Source organism: Ctenopharyngodon idella, chromosome 7 (genome assembly GCF_019924925.1).
Source record: "Ctenopharyngodon idella isolate HZGC_01 chromosome 7, HZGC01, whole genome shotgun sequence".
Taxonomy (NCBI): Eukaryota; Metazoa; Chordata; class Actinopteri; order Cypriniformes; family Xenocyprididae; genus Ctenopharyngodon; species Ctenopharyngodon idella.
The window spans coordinates 17,367,428-17,387,651 of NC_067226.1; the positions used below are offsets into that span (position 1 = coordinate 17,367,428).

Genomic DNA, 20,224 nt, shown 5'->3' on the forward strand with positions numbered 1-20,224 from the left:
TTAGCTAGCTCATGTCATGTGGGTAGGCATATGTCTCTCTCTCTCTCTCTTTCTCTCTCTCCCTACCGCAGCCAACCCCAATACACTCGAATAGTAAAAGTAGCAGCTCACAAACACAACACTATAGATATGCAAAGATTGACACTTACATAGGTGTGTATCAAATCGACAATCTGAGTTAATGTTTTGTTTAAAGCGTAAAAACGAGTGCAAGGCAGGCAGCAGTCGCCTCTATCAATGATTTAGGAACGTAAAAGAGCAAAGATTTACTTACTCGATCGCTTGAATAAACGTGTTATCCATGAGGAATCAGGTCCGAGTAATCGCATACAATTGGAAAAGCCAAAAAAAAAAATACAAAATAAAAAAAAATAATAAAAAATTAGCGCGGCTGTCGCCGATAGCTTTCTGTGAAAATCCAAAAGACTCCAAGTGTCCACTGCCTTTCAAACGTCCATCTCTTTCATAATAAACAAACCGGGGAATAGACAAAAAGCTTGAAGGAGGAGATGGACAGACTTGTCGCCCGCGCTCTGCCTCGTTTGCTTATTTTGTCCGCGCGCGTTGGGAATCCGCTGAGAGAATCGATGCGATAGGTGTTTGATTGGGTATTCCTGCTTGTAATAACGCACATCAGAAGGAGGGGATGGACTCGGGCTGCGCCTCAGCTGCTGCTGCGAGAGCATGGATCACTGAGCTATTGCCAAACACTTTCTTGGCCGCTAATAGCACTTTTAGCCGTCTTTGTGAGGCTCGTAGCAGGTATTTAAAAACAGCAACGGGCGAAGCAGACGCGTCTTCCTCTCGCTCGCGAGATTTCTCTCCTGTAATGTCACTTTCGAAAATCCGTTATCAAACGCTTTCTTCACAGAATGGACTTTTTAAGACGGTAAGATCAACATTTTCCAAATATGTCCATCATCATGGCACCTACTTAAAAACAGTGTTATGAAGAGCAGATTTTCTTTTTCGTTTTTGTAAGCGTAAATTGGAGTCAAATGTAAACTCTTTGTAGTGGAGAAGGGCAAAGTTGTCCTTATTGGATGAGAGGGGGAGATGGTAACTGTGTCCTCTCTGTTTACTAGCTGAGGGTGAGCTGACAGACACTGCCTCTTCCACTAAAGTCCGCGTCTTTGCCTTGCGCTCGTGCTGTCTCCTCTCACATCTGACCGCAAAGGGAATCGCATCGAGCCCTCGAAAGGGGGCAACTGGAGTCGTAGCGTTCAATAAAAAAAGAATGTCCAGAATCTCTTGAATGTCCGCGCGCCGAGCTCACAAGAGAAGATTGAAAGGGAAGAGCAGTCTTTCACGGATCCGGGATGTTTTTGCCCAATCTCACTCACTCGTGTGTGCATGCCGTTAGATCCGCCCAAGCATCTGTCCGTCTAACCATTGGCGCATCCATCAGTGTCACACACACACACACACAGACACACACACGCCGCACGGAGTCGCTTTAACTACGGCCAGTTTCTCTTCTTTATCAAACGACGTGTATAAAGCAAGATCACACTGTTTAGTGGGGGATGCATTCCGATCTTATTTTAAAAGAAATAATGATTTATCCAGTTGCTATACCTAGGCTAATGGTGCATCGGAACGCTGTTACCAAGTAGCCTGTGTATGAGGATGTAGCCTATTTTCAAACTTAAGTGGACGAATGTTTCTCTCTATTACTCACACGTTAGCTTCTATTGCTACAACTATTAATAATAGCCTACCGACGACTAATGGCTGCGTATAATTGTTTAAAACCTTATATCTTAATTTAAATCTTACATTCTTAAAGTTACTCACAAGCAAGTTGATGCAAAGAATTTTTTGCTCTTTTTTATTTTTGATAGCAGGCTTTTCAGTCTCGTTGGCAGTTTGTGTGAGTGAGGTGAATGTATTTTTCTTGAATTGATGTGAATTACCTTGATTTGCTGTGGATTACCGCGTGAATGATATGAAAAATAATTTGAACCGTACTTTTTTTTTTTTTTTTTTACTTTTAGGGCTAGGCTATATTTCACTGATTGCCTCAGTGTACGAGTATGTGACTGGCTACTAGCGAAACAACTTTATATCATGAAATTTAACTATATTAAAAGTTGTAATGTCTGTAAAACTACAATAAGCACAAATAACGGTGCTAATGTGGACCTGTTTTAGTCTCAAAGACTAAACAGGTAAAACTCTTCCTCAAATGCGTTCTTTTCATGAGTGTAGATAGATTAATTGACCTATATCTAAATTGAAACATATAAATACAATTAACGAACGAGAAAATCGCATCTTTATATAAAAGCTGTGTGTGTGTGTGTGTGTGTGTGTGTGTGTGTGTGTGTGTGTGTAGAACAGAGAACAGCTGCATGAACATGAACGTGAGCGCGCAGTTTATTGTATCCGCCCCCTTTTATGTTCTTATTCTAAAATCCCCCAAAATGTTCTATTTTAAATTACATCGACTTAGGAAGTTTTACAATGCTATTTTGTCAAAAATCACAGCACTGTCATTGTGCTCAGTTGTCCAAAGAAGAGAAAAGGTACGTCATTATCTTGTGTTTCACTTGATCTTCTGTGGGTTCCTCTGTGTATGTCCTTCATGTGTCTAACAGAGACTATTTAGTCCTGGTCTTTTGTGTGTTGAACTGTTAAAATATTAAATAATCTCTGTTTTTAATGTCAAAACGAGATACATCTGTTTAATGTGAAACATGGGTCTATTTTTAAACCTTAAAAAGTCTTTAAGTATGATCTTTCAGCTTATCTATTATTATTATTATTATTAATAATGACAATAATAATAATAATAATAATTCAGTCTTCCAGATTTCAGAATATGCAGACTTGTATTGTTGTCGAGGGAGAAGAGAGCGACATTATCAAACAGAATTTCTAAGACTGTAAATGAACTTGAACATCAATCCTAAAACATAGAGATAAACTTTATACTTTAATAAATCCTTTACTATTAAATTAAGGAATGTTGGAAATGTTGGTTTCATTTTGTTTTATAATTACTAGGCATATCTGCCACTATAAGAAAGAGAGAGAAAGAATATTTGTATCATAAATAATGAGTTATTTAATACCACTTGGAGGCTCATTTTAATTGCCACATGCGCTGAAGACAACAGGAACGCTAATGTGTTTTATTTGCCGCAATAGCATGGCTTGTGGTGGCTTTGTTAAACATTCCTGCTTTATAAACTGTTGTTAGTTCAGTTTAAAGAAATAACTTCTCATTACATAAAATTTCTAGTCGAATATGAAGAAATTAATACAAGTGTAATCTGAGCAAGAACACACATGGCGATGTGAAAATGCGTTCTTGTTCTCCAAAAAGTCATTAGAACTTTAACATTCAGAAAAAGAAAAATCACCACGTGATAGTACAAAAAAAAAAAAAAAAAGTAATAAGTCTTAAATATGTTTTTTTTCCCCCCCTTTTTCTTTTTTTTTTTTTTTTTTAAACCTCCACATAGGCTATTAGTGGAGCTCTCACGAGTCGGAGAGATTTGAGAGTTCGTTTCTAAACTGAGAGCAAGTCTGAAACAGCCCCAGTGGATACCAGTCATTAAAGCTCGAGCATTACCCCAACATGACTTTAATCATATACGTATATTTATCCTATACGTTTTATAGTCTAAACTAATACTTTATTGGAAAGTTCCAGCCTATTTTAATTACACAGATGTCTAAATACCGGAGATTAATGAATTTAATTTGCCCATACTAATCCAAATTTCAGCCTCAGCTCTATTATCTCATTCAGTCTGGTTTCCAAAAGTGTCCGATGCAAACACGAAATTAAAGAAGAGAACGTAAACGTGGGGGAAAGTGCAGTTTTTTGCGCACTATTTTACAGGCACGTGAACTTCTGTTCGTTTGTCTTTTTCCTCATTTGTCTACACAGCTTTCTTTTGTTAGAGAATGTGTGCCTTACACAGGAAAATATTTAATTTAATCTAAACAATCTTAATTAGTGAATTAGTGACACATAAGTTGAAGTATATACGCAGTGTTTTATTTTATTCTTTTTACGCAAAATTTTGCGAGGTGAAACGTCAAGAGCGTATAACAACTTCAATCAATTCACCCCCTTCTTAAACCTGGAAAAAAATAATTAATTTTAAAAATCACATTGGTTCAGTTGACATTGTCTCATTGTGCTAAATGCAAACCAAAAGTTCAACATAATTTCAGACGCTTCATAATCCCTCTCCAGTTTAACACCTGTTTTCCATTTTGTGATTTCTCTCTCTGTTCACGAGCTGACACGACACAGATCCACAGGAGGGATCGAAATTCATCCAGTATCTCAGTACAATCATATAAAGGAATGCCAAGTAACAAACGTGACAAACTTATGAAAACTATGATTTTTACTCCTGCTCCAATGAATGACTGTTACGTTTATTTCGTCTGTTTAACTATTAATTTAACATTAGTTGTCCCATAAGTGATGCCATTATGTTTGAGGCATTTTATATTGAGGTAGCATAAGCAGGATTTAGGTGTTTCTACAGTGAGGAGCACCAGTGTGTATATATATATACACTTAAATTGAAGTAATGATCGTAATATATATAGCTTAAATTATTAATAGTCTTTATTCAAGTCAAGAAGATCCTTTGTCCTTTGTAATACACCTTACAGTGTGGTCAGCATTACTGATGCCATTGTTGATTATTTATACTGTTATCATACCGGCAAGAGCAGGTTTATATGGAGCAGAGGCACAGTTGGATGCGATCAATACATGAGTATAGAGCATTAGTCATCAGTCAGAGGAGGAGAGCTGAAGTTAAAGTTGAAGTTGAGGTTTATTGGCCAAATAAGACTGCTCTAACCAGGGATTTTTGAGTTGCTCCCAACATTAAACACAACACAATATACAATGCAATACAATATAAAATACAACATATAGCACAGCATAAGATACGCAGGTTAGGCCCATGCAGGGCAGCAGTAGGCGCTCATTGTTTCAAGGAACATCTTAATGAACAAAGGTTAATATACAGTGACACCACCCATGAGACTAGGAGACCCAGCTGTGCTAGACCAGGGTCAGATCAGGCTAGACCCACAGAGAAAAAGCTCAGCTTGGTACCCAACTAATTTTTGTGGTTTGAAGAGGGCAAATGTTTTTACCGTCATATCCTTACCTTCTGAAAACAATGGCTAGGACTAGATCCTGGCCAGCTATAAAAAGCATGTGTCGTAATTAGAACTAGAGATTTCCCGCTTTTCTGGAGCTCACGCTCTCCTGCACTGCGCATCTTCACGGCACACTTGTTCCTAGTAGTGTGTGTAAAGAGGCATCAGAGAGATCTCCTCAAGAGAAGCAAAACATTTATTCAGTAACAAGCAGCAAATGCCTATTATGGCAGATCTCACATCAGACACAAAAAAATATTTTTGTATGTCATCTGTGGCAATTTTACATTACGCTCCCTCTCTTTTGCTCCACACTCTCATTAAAAAATTGATTGATTAATTGTAACATAATTGTAATTTAGGTAACTTGCAGTGCAGTACAGATCAAAGACATTTAAAATGTGTGTGTGTGTGTATATATATATATATATAGAGATAGACAGATAGATAGATAGGCTATATATATAAACACGCACACATACATTGAGAATTTTATCACTCAAGAAAGTTTTATTTATAGTTTATTTTTGCATAGTTTCTTTGATTCTTATTTTTTATTTAATTATTTAATTTTATTTCATTCTGTTTATTTATTCTGGATACTGCAATCTAGCCAGTAGCATGATATACCACAATCATAACGTACAATAGCATTATGCCAATGATGTAAATGGAAAAAAAAGGATAATAGATTTAATATTTTTTGATAATTATGTAAAAGTGTCTAAAGTCTGATCTCTCCTGGGGCATCATATGAGTCTTATTACATATGTATATATATATATATACTGTGTATATGTACTGTAGGTAATTATCCCACGTATTTAGAACTGGTTCACCATGTGTCTAGTTTGGCTCACAATTGTTGTTCAGCCCTGAAAGTTAAAGTGCTCTCAGAGGAAGAAAAGGACTGCTGGCCTCTTCAGAGAGGAACAATATTTCCTCTGCCTCTTACTGCTGATGTGTGTCTCACACTCTGGTATGTCCTTCTTCCTCAGAAGAGAAACCTTAAGTGTTGGGGGCTGCTCTTTTGTCTCTCTCCCTCTCTCTCTCTGACTCCTTCCCTCTCTCTGGGTGTGCTAGCTTGCAGGGTTGAGAGGGCAAGTGCTGACCAGCCCTCTTTCTCTGCCTGTTACTAGGTCATGGAGCGCCCCCCTCCCCGCTCTCATACCTCTTTCTCCGGCACCTTCCCATCCTCTGCCACCAGGGAGAGGGTAATTTAAGCCCTGCTTGATATATCCAATTCATCACTGTCCCATAGACCCGCTTCAAAATTAAAGTCTGATCTACAAAGTTAAAGCAGGTTGAGATAAAAATTGGCATAGGTCAGAGAAGGAGGGAGCAGTCAAAACACATGGTGCTTTTTCATCTCTTTTGATTTATGCTTTCAAGGAGAGCAGCAGAAAAATTAAAACGTTACCCATAGTCTATCAGTTGTAGCTTATGTTGTGGTCATCAAAGCCAGAACTGTAAAATCAGGTTTATGTTAGATTGGAAGATAAGGATCATTTGGGTGAAATGTGTTACTTCAGAGGTTTGTTAGGGGTCAATGACAAATATAAAGAAATATATATACATATATATAATAAAGACACAAATAAGAAAAAATCAAGTTTAAAGAAATAGTTGACCCAAAATAGTTAATTATTTCATTATAAAATAGTTCATCATTCCAAACCCCATGACTTTCTTTCTTCTGTGGAACATAAAAGAATATATTTTGAGAAATGTCTCTCTTTTTTGTTCATACTGTGAAAATCAGTGCTAACCAAAACTATTTGGTTACCAACACTCTTCAAACATTATTCTTTTGTGTTTAGCAGGAGAATGAAAGGTATACAACAACATGAGGGTGAGTAAATGATGACTATATAATTTTTGGGTCAACAATCTCTTTAAAACGTGTCAAATTGACTCTTTTTTTTTTTTTTTTTTTAAGTAATAACATTTTCAAGAAGTTAAAATTTAAACTCTAAAAATGTCATGTGGTGTAACTAAATAAAACGTAACTTTTTTTTCCAAGAAAGTTAATTTTTTCCAAGTAAATTAATTTTTGAGTGTAAAAAGTATTTTTATTTTTAAATATCGTTACTTTTTTGAGGAGTCACATGAACCAACGAACCACAAGCACAAATTATGAGATTTTTTTTTTAATCAAGACTTTTGATATTTTAAAATTGACTTTTACACTCAAAAATATCAAAATTAGTTTTAATGCAGAAATTAAGACATGCTCAACACACAGGTGTATTCAAGTAATTTTGTAAGTAGGATTTTTTGAATAAACAGATATAATATGATAAGGAAGTAAGCCAATATAGTTTTTTTTCTTCTTTCAATTCACAGCAATTAGGCTACAAACCAAAGAAATCAGTTCAAATTACATGGTTTAGCTCAATAGTTTCCTGGTTTGATGTCAGTGCCATTATTGACTGTATGCAGTTTTTTGATCTTGAAAGCATTTTCTGCAGATTATCATTGCTGAAACAGACAGTGATTGAAGCTCCTGAGTGAGATAAAGATTTGCGGTGTGTGTTTGTGCTGGAGATATATGATGGGTGACTGTGATTTTACAATAAATGAGCAGATGTGGGTGAAGAGCTTGATTATGAGTGAATGTTTGACTTTGATGTAGTGCTGAAAGAATGACCAAGTAAAAGAAAACAACTTTCACTTTAATGGGCCCGTGGAACTCTGTCTGATTGGACGAAATGACGTAAAGCAGGCATGAGTCAGTCGTGATTGAAGGAACATGTGAGCGTGTGTGTGAGGGACATGGAGCGGTTGGGGTGGAGGTACTAGTATCAGCTCACAATAAAGACTGATTGTTAGTGTGTGAGAGTGCACATGATGTGTGTGAGAGAGGAAGCAAGTGTGTGTGCGTCTGTGCGTATTTGAGCATGACCGCGGATATAAGAACTCGTGTGTGTGTGTGTGTGTGTGTGTGTGTGTGTGTGTGTGCAAAACGGCACATTTTCATTCATTTTGTGTGTGGGAATAAGCCTGCATGTGATTGCCTTGCATCTCTGTGTGCGGGACCTGATCCACGGCGCTGTATGGTAAACAGGAACGTTTTCCCTGGAAGGAGGAATTTCCCCCAGCAGCCCCCTATAGCAGTAATGGTGGTGGTAATGAGCTGCAGCTGTCAGAGCTCTTTCCGCCTCTCGTCCCTGATTCATGTTCCTGCCGCACAACATCTACAACTGGAACAAATGTTTACCCCAATGAAAACCAGACAAACACGGCCGGCCTGGCTCACAGTTCCTAACGGAATAACTAATAGCCCCGGCTCTGTTTTAGTGCTAATAATGATGCAAGTGAGCTCTGAAATGCAGACCTTCAAGGTCAACAGCACTGACCATCAAACAAGGCCATCATTATTTTAAGACACAGGCATTGCTAAGATTTAATTGACCAACAACAACAAAAAAAAGTTATATTTTTGATATTATTTACCACAGTTTTGGTTTAACAGAAGATGTTTTAAGTCTTTAAAGAAATGCAGAATACAAAGCAACCATATATTGTTGGTAAAATCCAGCCGTTCCAATCAAGGCATATGTGTGTTTTTATAGAGCAGATGGAGCTTGACTCATTCTGGCTTCCTGACTGGGTTTCCTCCCAGTATTCTGCTCCCATGAGGTTGATATTACTAGAAAGCACAATCTATATCCATTGGAATGAGTGTCATGATTCAGGGATCGGGGTGAGTCACTGATTGTGACTGAGCTGGAATGGGATAATCCGAAATGTGTTTTCATAACTTTTTATAACTTGCTGTCATTATACTGCTGTTTAAATATAGCTGCTGTCTTTTCACATTCCGCTTGGCCGTTTTTCCCTTCTGCAAATGGCATTCTTACATCCTTTTTTATTGTGGCTGTTTTACCTTCTTCTATTCATAACAAAGAATCGAGTGCATTAAGTGATGTAGAGAGATAAAGCACCTCGGAGTGTGTTTGTGTGTTTACCCCATGTGGCCATTAATGCTACGGCTGTGTGCCAGCGATGACATTAATCCATTAATCACACTATTTTTTTTTTTTTTTTTTGTATTTGTGCAGGCCTGCTTTATTAATTAGATGTGATGTAACGCTGATACAACCTCTCTCTGTCAGACTTCCTTCCTCATTACACACACAAACTCCCATCAGCCACCTGTCAAAAGACCCAACCCTGGAAATCATGGTGACTGTGACACAAGAAGGAGGGGAAGATTTGAAGTTATGAAACAAAATAATAAGGCTTTACCAACTTGCAAGGAGTGCTGAAAAAAAAAATCAAAGATCAGCCACATCTGGCCTAAAACATCAAACTTTCTTCCCTCTCTCTTTCTGCGGTCTTGTCAAGCATGTGAGAGCCACTTCACTATGCTGCTGTTTATCTTATGCTGACATTCTCTGCTCCATCTATTTTTCAGCCCTCCTAAGCAGAAGCCTCACCTCGAAACACTCTAGGAGAGTTTAATGACAGAGAGAGAAAGCGAGAGTAAGGGATAAGAACACAATCTCATGGCAATTCGTAACTATTTTACGTTTTGGTGAATTGGTGGCTTTTCGTACGATCTGCTTGGGCCCCAGTGATGGGTATGTTTAGGGGTGGGGTTAGGAATGGATATTTATGCTTACTTTCACATTCACGTTGTACGAATGCATTTGGAACCTCGTAGAATAGTTAAGTTTTCTGTGACATTGGGTTGGAATAAATATACTTACGATAGGGACAGGTCACTAATTTGATCAAAAACAAATATGAACGGGTCGGTGTATACATGTGATTAACCCTATGTGTGTGTGTGTGTATATATACAGTCAAACCAACATTTATTCAGACACCTTGAACATTTCATTCATTAATACAGTTTATTCACTATAGTTTAAAAAAATGGTAATAAAATATGACAAGATCTCAGAGTTAAACTGTGTCAGAAAAAAAAAAAATCTTAATTATGTCAGATAACACTTAAGCAAAACATGGTTAGGTCAAAGTGTCTGAATAATTTTTGGTTCCAAATTTTTATCAGTTTTACTGGTAGTCCACTGTATGAAGAATTTTTGGGTATAATATGTCACAGTTTACTTTATTTTGCTATCCTCACTTACATAAATGAACTATAGTGTCCTGCACCCACTAGTAAAAAAATATCAAAAATGTCTGAATAATTTTTGGTTTGACTGTATATATATATATATATCAAATGTAGCCTAATTGCTAATAAGCTAATTATATTTTTTATATGTTGAAAGAAAGAGATTTAGTTTTATAATTTTTATCTAAGATCAAATTTAAAAACCTAATTTAATTTAATTTTTTTTTAAAAGACAAAAAAAATCTGTTCTCACCGTGAATGTAGCCGAGGTAGCTCGCATGGCATTAAATCATAAACAAACAAACAAACAAACATGTTGAAAGATAGATAGATAGATAGATAGATAGATAGGTTATTTTATATTATATTATATTATAATCTTTGACTCAGAGATGAGAGAGAGAGAGAGAAACAAGATCCCACTCAGTAGAACCAATAATCACATTACAACTGAACCAATGTGACACATTGCTTTTGAATATAAATCTGATCAGAAGACGAATTCAAGTACCCATATTGGTACACACACACACACAGACACACTATCAGATGTCATCATGTTGACCCCTGGCTGACTTGGTTTACAATAAGAGACTCAAAGTGCACCCAGAGGCTCGCCTTTACAGCTCAATGATTAGCATTCCCATGGCTAAACCCAGACGCTAGAAGAAGTGACACTTGAGAGCTGGCTACTGTATGTTTCCTGCCAGTGCAAATCAGCACTTCCACATATTCTCCTTATGTCCCTCTGAGAGTTATTCAGGGCATGTTTAAAATACACAGGCACAGAATGTATCAGAAAGGAGTTTGATTAAACATGCAAATGTGATAAAAGCATGATGTGATTTCAGCACTTTGTATTTAATTAAAATCAAAATTGAAACATTCCTAAGTCTGAAACAGGTGCAGGAGGATGGGCACACAGGAATTCTGAAAAGGAAGTTCACGTGTCAAAGGTGACAGTGAACTTGTCAAAATGTGTGTATGAGTGCATAGTCAGCAGGGCTAAATAAATGAATAATAGTAAAAAAATGTAAATGAAAGAAATACTTCCTCAGATCTTATATAGGAGATGGTTTATGTCTGTGTTTGTGTGTATGCGCACACAGGAAGGTGACTAATTAAATGAGTACATTAATTACACGTTAGACACAAGACACGGTGCATGATCTCTATGTGCGCGCATACGCTTCCAACAATTCAAAACCGTGAATACAATGGCAATAATACAAAATAGGCTCACACTGCGTGTGTAATGACTAAATGAAATGAAGCCTGCTGGTTTTCCTGGGCTCATTGTGGCCTGTGTTCAGCTGTATTTTAGTACTGTGTTTCCCAGCCAAATGTCATGCAAAGTGTCTGCAAAATGGTTTGATCTGAGCAAATTAATGTTGGACATAAAAGTCTAGCTTTCTCTTGGGCAGAGGCCAGGCTTTTCAGAGAGAAAGAGGAAAAGCACTTAGTTGTAAAAGCGAGTTGTGCCATACATTTTGATTAGGTCGTTTTTCATGACTGAAAAAAAAAAAAAAAATGCTTGTGATTTCAGGGGTTAATGTGAGGTATTTATTCCCTGTAGTGCTGATAAGCTTCACTATATATATATATACACACACACACACACACACATGTATATATTAATATACATATCTTACTAACTATATATATCTTACTATCCTATCCTTACTCCTATCCATAATTACAGTGCTTCAGTCTGTGAGTAAAAAAAGGCCTCCATCATAATATCAGTCTCAGATGCTTAGAATTGGATCATGATCTACGAGCGGTTGGCTCCATGGTAACCAGTATTAAGTGGACACTATAATCATATCATTAATTCAGCTTTGTGACCTCTTTGTCTCTATTTTTAAAAGCAGGTGAGAAGGTAACGGAGCTCCACACTCCTCTGCAAAACAGCTCTCCGCTCTTACACAGCAGAGCAATTTTACACTACCGCACATCATTGGAGAACCAGTGGGAGGTCTCTTAATGCCAAAAAACAGACAGAAAGATTTTTTTGTTTCTTATCATATGATTAGTAGGTATGCAGCCTGCTGCGACTTGACATTATGTATTGTAATGGTGACATTTAGTGTCTCTACTACTTTGTTTCTTTAATTTTGTTTATATATTTAAAGTCATGTGAAAAAGAAAGGACACCCTATTGAATTCTATGGCTTTATGTATCAGGACCAGTGTTGGGCAGTAACTAGTTACTAGTAACTATTTACAATAATACTTTTAGCAGTAACTAGTAGTGTAACTAATTACTAATAAGATTTTAGTAATAATATTACAGTTACCATCCATAAAACAGCTCGTTACTTAGTTACTTTTGATGCTTCAACCACTACTGATTTCTACTGATTCCTGTGTGCGCATACACCCCCAACAATCCAATTATTCCTAGATTTATTTTCATAATTTTCACGACTCGCACAGGCACATGAAGTCACCAGTGCAGCAGGCAAGCTTGGAATATGGAAAAGCTTACATTCAGCAGATGGAAATATTGCCATTACATTGATTTTTGTTAGGAGAAAAGATGATCTGAGCACCGTTGTGTAAGTTGTGGCATTACTTTACTCTGGCATTACATGGCTTGCCCACTCACATCCCTCTGATCCCGATATAAATTATATTACTATAATTAAAAATCTTTTTGGAAAACGAAACATTTTCTTACGAACTTATCTGAATTCTTTTGATAAAATACATCTTGAAATATAATCGTATATGGGTAACAGAGAAATTATAGAAACAATTAGCTTCAAGCTACACGTGACAATTAATGAAAATAATACAACACATTACTATCAATCACAATTGTTTATAATAACTTCTTACTGCGATCAAATGTGGATTTTGGTCAAATGATGAGGCAGAAATATGTTGTATAAGAATAAGAATTTTGGGGGAAGATACACAATTACTTCTGTGGGTTGTAAAGGAAAAGTAATATAACTAGTAGTGTAACTAATTCCTTTTGCCAGAAAATAATAAGTAAAGTAATAATATTACTCTTGAAAGGAGTAACTAGTAACAAAATTACGTTTTTTGAATAACTAGCCCAACACTGATCAGGACATAATAAAAAAATCATCTGGTCCTTGACAGGTCTTAAAATTAGGCAAATACAACCTCAGATGAAGAACAACACATGACATATTACACCTTTGTCATTATTTATTTAACAAAAATTAGACCAAAATGGAAAAGCCATGGGTGACAAACTAAGGACATCCTTACTGCTTCCATAGGAATTAAGAGGGTCAGTAGCAGTCAGGCGTTGCTAATCAAATGTCTTTGATTAATTGATCATCAGCAAGCATGATCACCTCTATAAAAGCAGATGTTTTGGCAGTGTGCTAGTCTGGAGCCTTCAGTTGTATGTTAATGACAAGGAAGAAGACAACAGCAATGATCTTAGAGAAGCAATGTTGCTGCCATCAATCTAGGAAGGGTTACAAGGCAATTTCCTAACAATGTGAAGTCCATCATTCTACAGTAAGGAAGATTACTCACAAGTGGAAAACATTCAAGACAGTTGTCAGTCTTCCCAGGACTGGACATCCTAGCAAATTCACCCCAAGGTCAGACAGTGGACTGCTCAGAGAAACTGCATAAAACCCAAGAACTACATCAGAGACATCTTAAATGTTAAAGTTCATGGCAGTACAATTAGAAAAAGATGGGACAAGTATGGCATGTTTGGAAGGGTTGCAAGGAAAAAGCTTCTTCTCTCTAAAAAGAATACAGCAGCATGGCTTAGGTTTGCAAAGTTGCATCTGAACAAACCACAAAACTTCTGGAACAATGTTCTTTGGACAGATGAGACCAAAGTGGAAATGTTTGGTAATAATGCACGATGCCAAGTTTGGTCGAAAACCAAACACAGCATATCAGCACAAACACCTCATACCAACTGTCCATCACACTGGTGGAGGGATGATGATTTGGGCTTGTTTTGCAGCCATAGGACCTGGGCACCTTGCAGTCATTGAGTCGGCCATGAACTCATCTTTATACCAAAGTATTCAAGAGTCAAATGTGAGGCCATCTGTCTAACAGCCTTTCAGTCAACCGACTGAAAGGCTGTGGCAGGACCTTAAGAGAGCTGTGCATAAACAAATGCCCGCAAACCTCAATGAAATAAAGCAACGTTGCAAAGAAGAGTGGGCCAAAATTCCTCCAGAATTATGTGAGAGACTGATAAGAGTCATACAGAAAACGATTACTTCAACTTGTTGCTGCTACAAGTGGCTGCACAAGAAACTGAATCATAGGGTGTCCTTAGTTTGTCACCCATGGCTTTTCCTTTTTGGCTTTATTTTTGTTAAAGCTGCAATCCATAACTTTTTTTGGTTAAAAATTATACAAAATCATTTTTTGAGCAAGTACATAACCAGCCAGTGTTTAAAACTATCTCCTTACCTTAGCCCGATTCACAACAGTAAGCTTGTAATAATGTGTTCTAATCCGAGTGGTACTGGTGGGTTTCCACAGGAAATTCGAGCATGCCGCCGTTCGTCTTTGCATCATTACATTACGTCTGTTTTCATAAAGAACGAGTCCCAGCTAGTAGGCTATATGGCATATGAGGATGCTGCAGGTGGCGCATCATTTATAGCCTTTTCTCACAGCAGCTGGAATAATTAAACATCATTTTGATGGCAGATTGTGTGGTATGACAAATTAACATTAGAGATTAGACTGTACAGACATTGGAATCTACTGGTAACGCTAATACACACTAAATACATGTAGTTACGCAATGCTGATGTTAACAATAACCATTTGAGAATAAAGTATAACAATAATAATAATTTGCATGGTTTGATGTGATCTGAGCTAAGAAATCATTAGATTTAATCACCATTGGTAGCATGATTTATTGTAATGCTTTTTTTCTCAGTTGGTCAGAACAAAAGTGGCAGACATGTTACTTACTTGTTCAGATGACAATTTTTTTGGTGAAAATTCTTATTTTGGTCATACTTCCAAGACGTAGAATCTGTGATTCTGAAGTACAGTATCCACACCAGTGTGGTGACTGACAGCAAACATTAGATTCATCCGCGCTGCGGAGCCGTGCCGAGGCACAACCCACGTAAAGTTGATAATTCCACAAATAACTGCAATTGCAGGTTTCAAACAGAGAAAGCGACCAAGAGGCAAAGCTTACGGACTGCAGCTTTAAATAAATAATGACAATGTCATTTGTTGTTGTTCATCTAAGGTTGTATTGACCAATTTTTGAGACCTGCTAAAGACAAGATGATTTTTTTTATTATGTTCCGATACATAAAACAATAATACATTATATATATATATATATATATATATATATATATATATATATATATATATATATTTCACACATTTTCAGTAGCCATTACTCCAGTCTTCAATGTCACATGATCCTTCAGAAATCAGAAATCATTCTAATATGTTGATTTGCTGCTCAAGAAACATTTATTATTATTATTATCATTATTAATGTCAAAAAGCTGTTCCCTATTGTCACTTTGACATGGTGTCCATGACTGACACTAATGGTCACACTTGGGAGCCCCAAACACTTCTGATATATTGAGAAAAAGGCCAATGAGAATTGGCGAGTAGAATTTGCACGCCACTCCCCTGGACATATGGGTATAAAAGGGAGATGACGTGCATCACTCATTCAGATTTGTTCTTCAAGCCGAGCGAGTGTCATCTGTAAATGAGGTAATTTCTTTCACCTCTGGAAGAAGCGAGCTGGTGTTGGTCTGTCTCCAAACATTTCACTGATCGCTGTCTCAAGTCTTTTGGTCTCACCCAGGTTGAGACAGCGTTTGTGAATGGCTCATGTCCTCATTGCAAGAACACGACCATGGCAACATTGTGATCGCGACTCTCTTTTCTGGCAAGTCACCTCAGTTGCTCGTCCCGGTCCTTCTGCGATGCATAAGGCTGCGGTGGCTGGCGTTGAGGGCAACGGGAGTGTTTCCGCTGAGTCAATCCCAACAGGATTCATCCCATTTCTCGCCTTGCACGTTGCGCCCGGTGGACTTTCTGGATGACTTTGGCTGAGCGTCACATGGCGCACCTGATTTCTCATTTGGGGCTCCGGATGATGACGAACTATCAATAGCTGCATTGGAGTGTGGGTTTTGCCTTCCAAAGCTGAGGAGTCCCAACCCTCGGGTGCAGTATCTCAGTCTGAGTCTGATGCAGAGTTGGCAGCAATGCTTGCCTGGGCCGCTGTGAACATCGGGCTGGAGTGGTATCCTCCACCCTGGGTGATTAGTATCTGGGCTCGGAGTGTGAGTCACAGCCGCACCCGGCCCAAGTGCTTTTCTTCTCGGAATTGCATGAAGAGCTGATGAAGTCATGGAGGGTACCTTTCATTGCCTGGTCCTGCTCTTCCTCACTACCTTCACTCACTACCCTTGATGGTGGGACGGCCCGCAACATTTATGCCCGCAAAGTGCCACCACCTGGCGGAATCGTCCCAGACTCCTGTCCAGGGCCTGTAAGTTCACTTCAGCTCTAATGACGAAGGCTTACAGTGCTGCTGGACAGGCCGCCTGCATCCTGCATGCCATGGCCATCCTGCAGGTCTATCAGGCCAAAGCACAAGGGTAGTTCTGAGCTGGGATTAATGCAGGAACTGCGCACTGTGAATATCTTCACTCTCAGATTGATGACGATCACTGTGTGGGCTCTCAGCCAGGCGATGTTCACCATTGTTGTCCAGGAGCGCCATCTCTGGCTTAACCTTGCTGAGATGAGGGAGCTCGACAAAGTCTGCTTTCTTAACGCCCCCCATCTCGCAAGTTGGCCTCTTCGGTGACTCTGTCAAGGACTTTGCCCAGCAGTTCTCGGCAGTCCTCAGGTCATAGTCTGCTCATTGCTGAGGGCTTCCGCCTGCGGCTGCCACATCAGCTTCGCTGCAGCCCGAGCCCACAGCCCGGCTGCAGTGCAGAATCTTTCATTTTCACTTTCATTTTCTTTTTGTTACGCCACTTGTCCAAGTGGCACTGGTACCCACATTTTCAAAGAAAGAGCAACTTCCTCATTATCGGGGTCATATAATTCATAGCCTGGACATGATTGACGTGGACTTACCACCTCCTCATGTTCAGATGTGACTCACACAAACCTCCGCCAGGGTCAGTGTGCTGAGTTCAGAGGACGCGTAGCTTCCTCAATCATCACAGGCCGGTTCGAGTTGGGGCTTAAGGAGCAAGGTAGGTGTTCAAGTACACCCATAGTTACAGGATCAGGACGTGTTTCTTCCTGACATGGTGGCCTGCTCTCTTAAGGGGGAGTGGAGACTCCATCCCCAGGTCGATTCAGCGAAGCGCAGGTAGATCTGTTTGCTTCCCAGGAATCCTCCCATTGCCCGCTGTGGTATTCCCTGACCAAGGCCCCCCTCAGCTGGCACACAGCTGGCCCCAGGGCCTTTGCAAGTATGCGTTTCCCCTAGTGAGCCTGATTGTACAGACGTTGTGCAAGGTCAGGGAGGACGAAGAACAAGTCTTGATATATAACCATTATTACTAATTGAGCACCAATCCTAATTGATAATAATTGAGCACCAAATCAGTAACAACACTGAAGTAATGGCTGCTGAAAATTCAGCTTTGCCATCACATTAATAAATTACATTATAAACATATTTATAAACAAATAGAAAAATTGTAATAATATTACTTAATTAAATAAAATACTTATTTCAAAAACATTCAAAAATCTTACCAACCCCAAACTTTTGAATGGTAGTTCATATGTACCTGTATATATAACAAAATCAAAATTATTTTCTGGCTTGTTAACACTATGAATCACAACACTTTATTGAAGTAACTGTTAATTGTTCTGGTACTTTCTTTTCTTCCTCCCTTTTTTTTTAGTGAATATCCTGAAGAATCAGATGGATATTGGATATATGATGTCTTGAATTCAGGTCAGTGCCAAATCACACCATGTTCACAGTCATACTGCTCACATTCATGCATTCACTCTCTCATACAGATGAATCTCTCATCCACCTGTGCCAAAGACAAGAATCAGTCTAGTCACACCCAGTAACTTTTGCATAAATAACAAGCTCATCAAAGACATTAAGTGAAATTACACATGAGAAGGACCATATGCACGAAAATACAGACACACAGACCAAAGCGAAAGGTGCACTCACACATGCCGCTGATATGCATAGAAAGGTGTCTGTCACTGTTAATATCATTCTGTCTGCTAAGTGAACGTCTCAGTCACCTCTCATTTCCTTCTCCTCATCATCATCGTTCTCGCTCTCTTTTTTACTCTTTCACACACAAGTAGACACATCATCATCATCTTCATCATCTTGCACACATCAGCATCACCGGACAAGCACACTCAAGCATATCCAGAATCGGAGAGATGCTCTTTCTGAGTGAAAGAGGGAGAGATGACAAGTAAGAGGGGAGAACACAGGAAGCACATTAGTTATCGGTCTCTCCCTTTCACATCCCATTACAGTTACACTCTTCCATCTGCCCCCTCACTCTTCTTCACCTCTAACAGTCTGCCCTGCTGCACTTTACCTGACTAAACGACACTTCACACCACACACATACAGATGACCAGCTGAAATATTTACAGAGCTGTAGGATTGGAAAAAGAAGCAAAGATTTATGGAAAGAAAGAAATATACATACACACACACAGCATTTATATTTATATAAATAAAGTGCAAGTGTATTTTATTTTTATTCATATAATTTATATATTTAATAATGTTAACTTTCAATGTTGTGACAGTAAAGAAATAAAGACATTTACATTGTTACAAAATTTTTTACTTAAATAAATGTTTTTGTAAATCTCTGTTTTATTTACAATTTTGATTTTGATAGATTTCATTGAAACCTATCAAAAACTAAACTGTAAATAAAACAAAGAAAATTTTTAAAAAATTACTTAAGTTTTACAAGAAAATACTATTTATGTCTTTTTACTTCGAAATGTCATGTTTAATTCTGTGTTACTTGCCTTTCTAATCGTTTATGACATTTGTAGAAACAGTTTCACTCCAAAGTAGTTTCTACTTTTTTTCAGTATATTCCTTCACAGACACTGATTATCTGCTTATTTCTCTTCCTCTCTGTCCATAATCTTAAATACCCTTTTTGCTCCCCTTTAAGCAAATGCAAAGCTATAAAATACAATTATCATGAGGTTGTCACATATTTATCTAATTTACAAAGCTCTTTTTTATTATTGCTAAAAGTAAACATTGCAGCAACGGGAGAAAGAGCTTTGTTGAAAAGCCACAGTTGTGTTTGTCCCTCTAGACTCTCCATACACACAGACCTTGAGGGGGACTCGCACAGAAGCTCTTCAGGGGGTTGTTAGCTGTGAGCTTAGCCACCACAAGGGCTCCAGCTCACACACTAATTATTTTCATAGTCAGCCGGGTGTGCAGAGCTGGCCTGCGAGTTGTGCAAATGCTTATTTAAGCTGTGTAACTGACATCCATATGGTTTTTATCACCATGAAGAAACGTTTGAACTGGTTATGTTTTCATGCGGCCAAGGCTCTGACCTGTCTGTCAGAAACACTCATATGTGTTGCGTCTCTGGGAAATTCTATTCCATAATGTTCTGGATCAGCATGTTTTTCCTTCACTGAGTCACTGTTGTACTGTAAAAGTGTTAATAAAAACTAAACCACATTTTCCATTTTTAGTGCTGTCTTTTTTTTTTTTCTTTTTTTGGGAATAATTGAACGTTTTAATGAATTAATATTTTTTAAATAAGATTTTGTCATTGTGCATTATGCTGTATTTTTGATCAAATAAATAATAGTGAAAACTTAACTTAAAAGTCACGACTATTAAATCATATCACAAAATATTTGGAGCTCTGTTACAAGAGACACTTTACAATGATTGTCTACCACAATAAACTACATACACATAATAGGAACACAGCCAGTGGAAAGTCACACACTGAGGTACTG

At 38.1% G+C, this 20,224-nt stretch overlaps 1 protein-coding gene and 1 long non-coding RNA gene across 3 annotated transcripts in view; one reads left to right on the forward strand and one right to left on the reverse strand.

Moving 5' to 3' along the window:
- Nucleotides 1-2,316, reverse strand: part of tshz3b (teashirt zinc finger homeobox 3b) — a 39,714-nt gene extending 37,398 nt beyond the window's left edge. Inside the window, exon 1 of the mRNA XM_051900358.1 lies at nucleotides 275-2,316. The gene's annotated coding sequence lies outside the window, so the exon portion shown is untranslated. The remainder of the gene's footprint in view (nucleotides 1-274) is intronic.
- Nucleotides 741-19,942, forward strand: LOC127516064 (uncharacterized). Of its 2 annotated transcripts, XR_007930925.1 has the most exons (3): nucleotides 764-889; nucleotides 12,109-12,273; nucleotides 18,133-19,942. It is a non-coding gene; the product is annotated as an uncharacterized LOC127516064 (long non-coding RNA). The 2 variants fall into 2 exon arrangements; XR_007930924.1 differs by lacking the exon at nucleotides 12,109-12,273 and having other exon boundaries at nucleotides 741-889.
- Nucleotides 19,943-20,224: the final 282 nt, after the last annotated feature.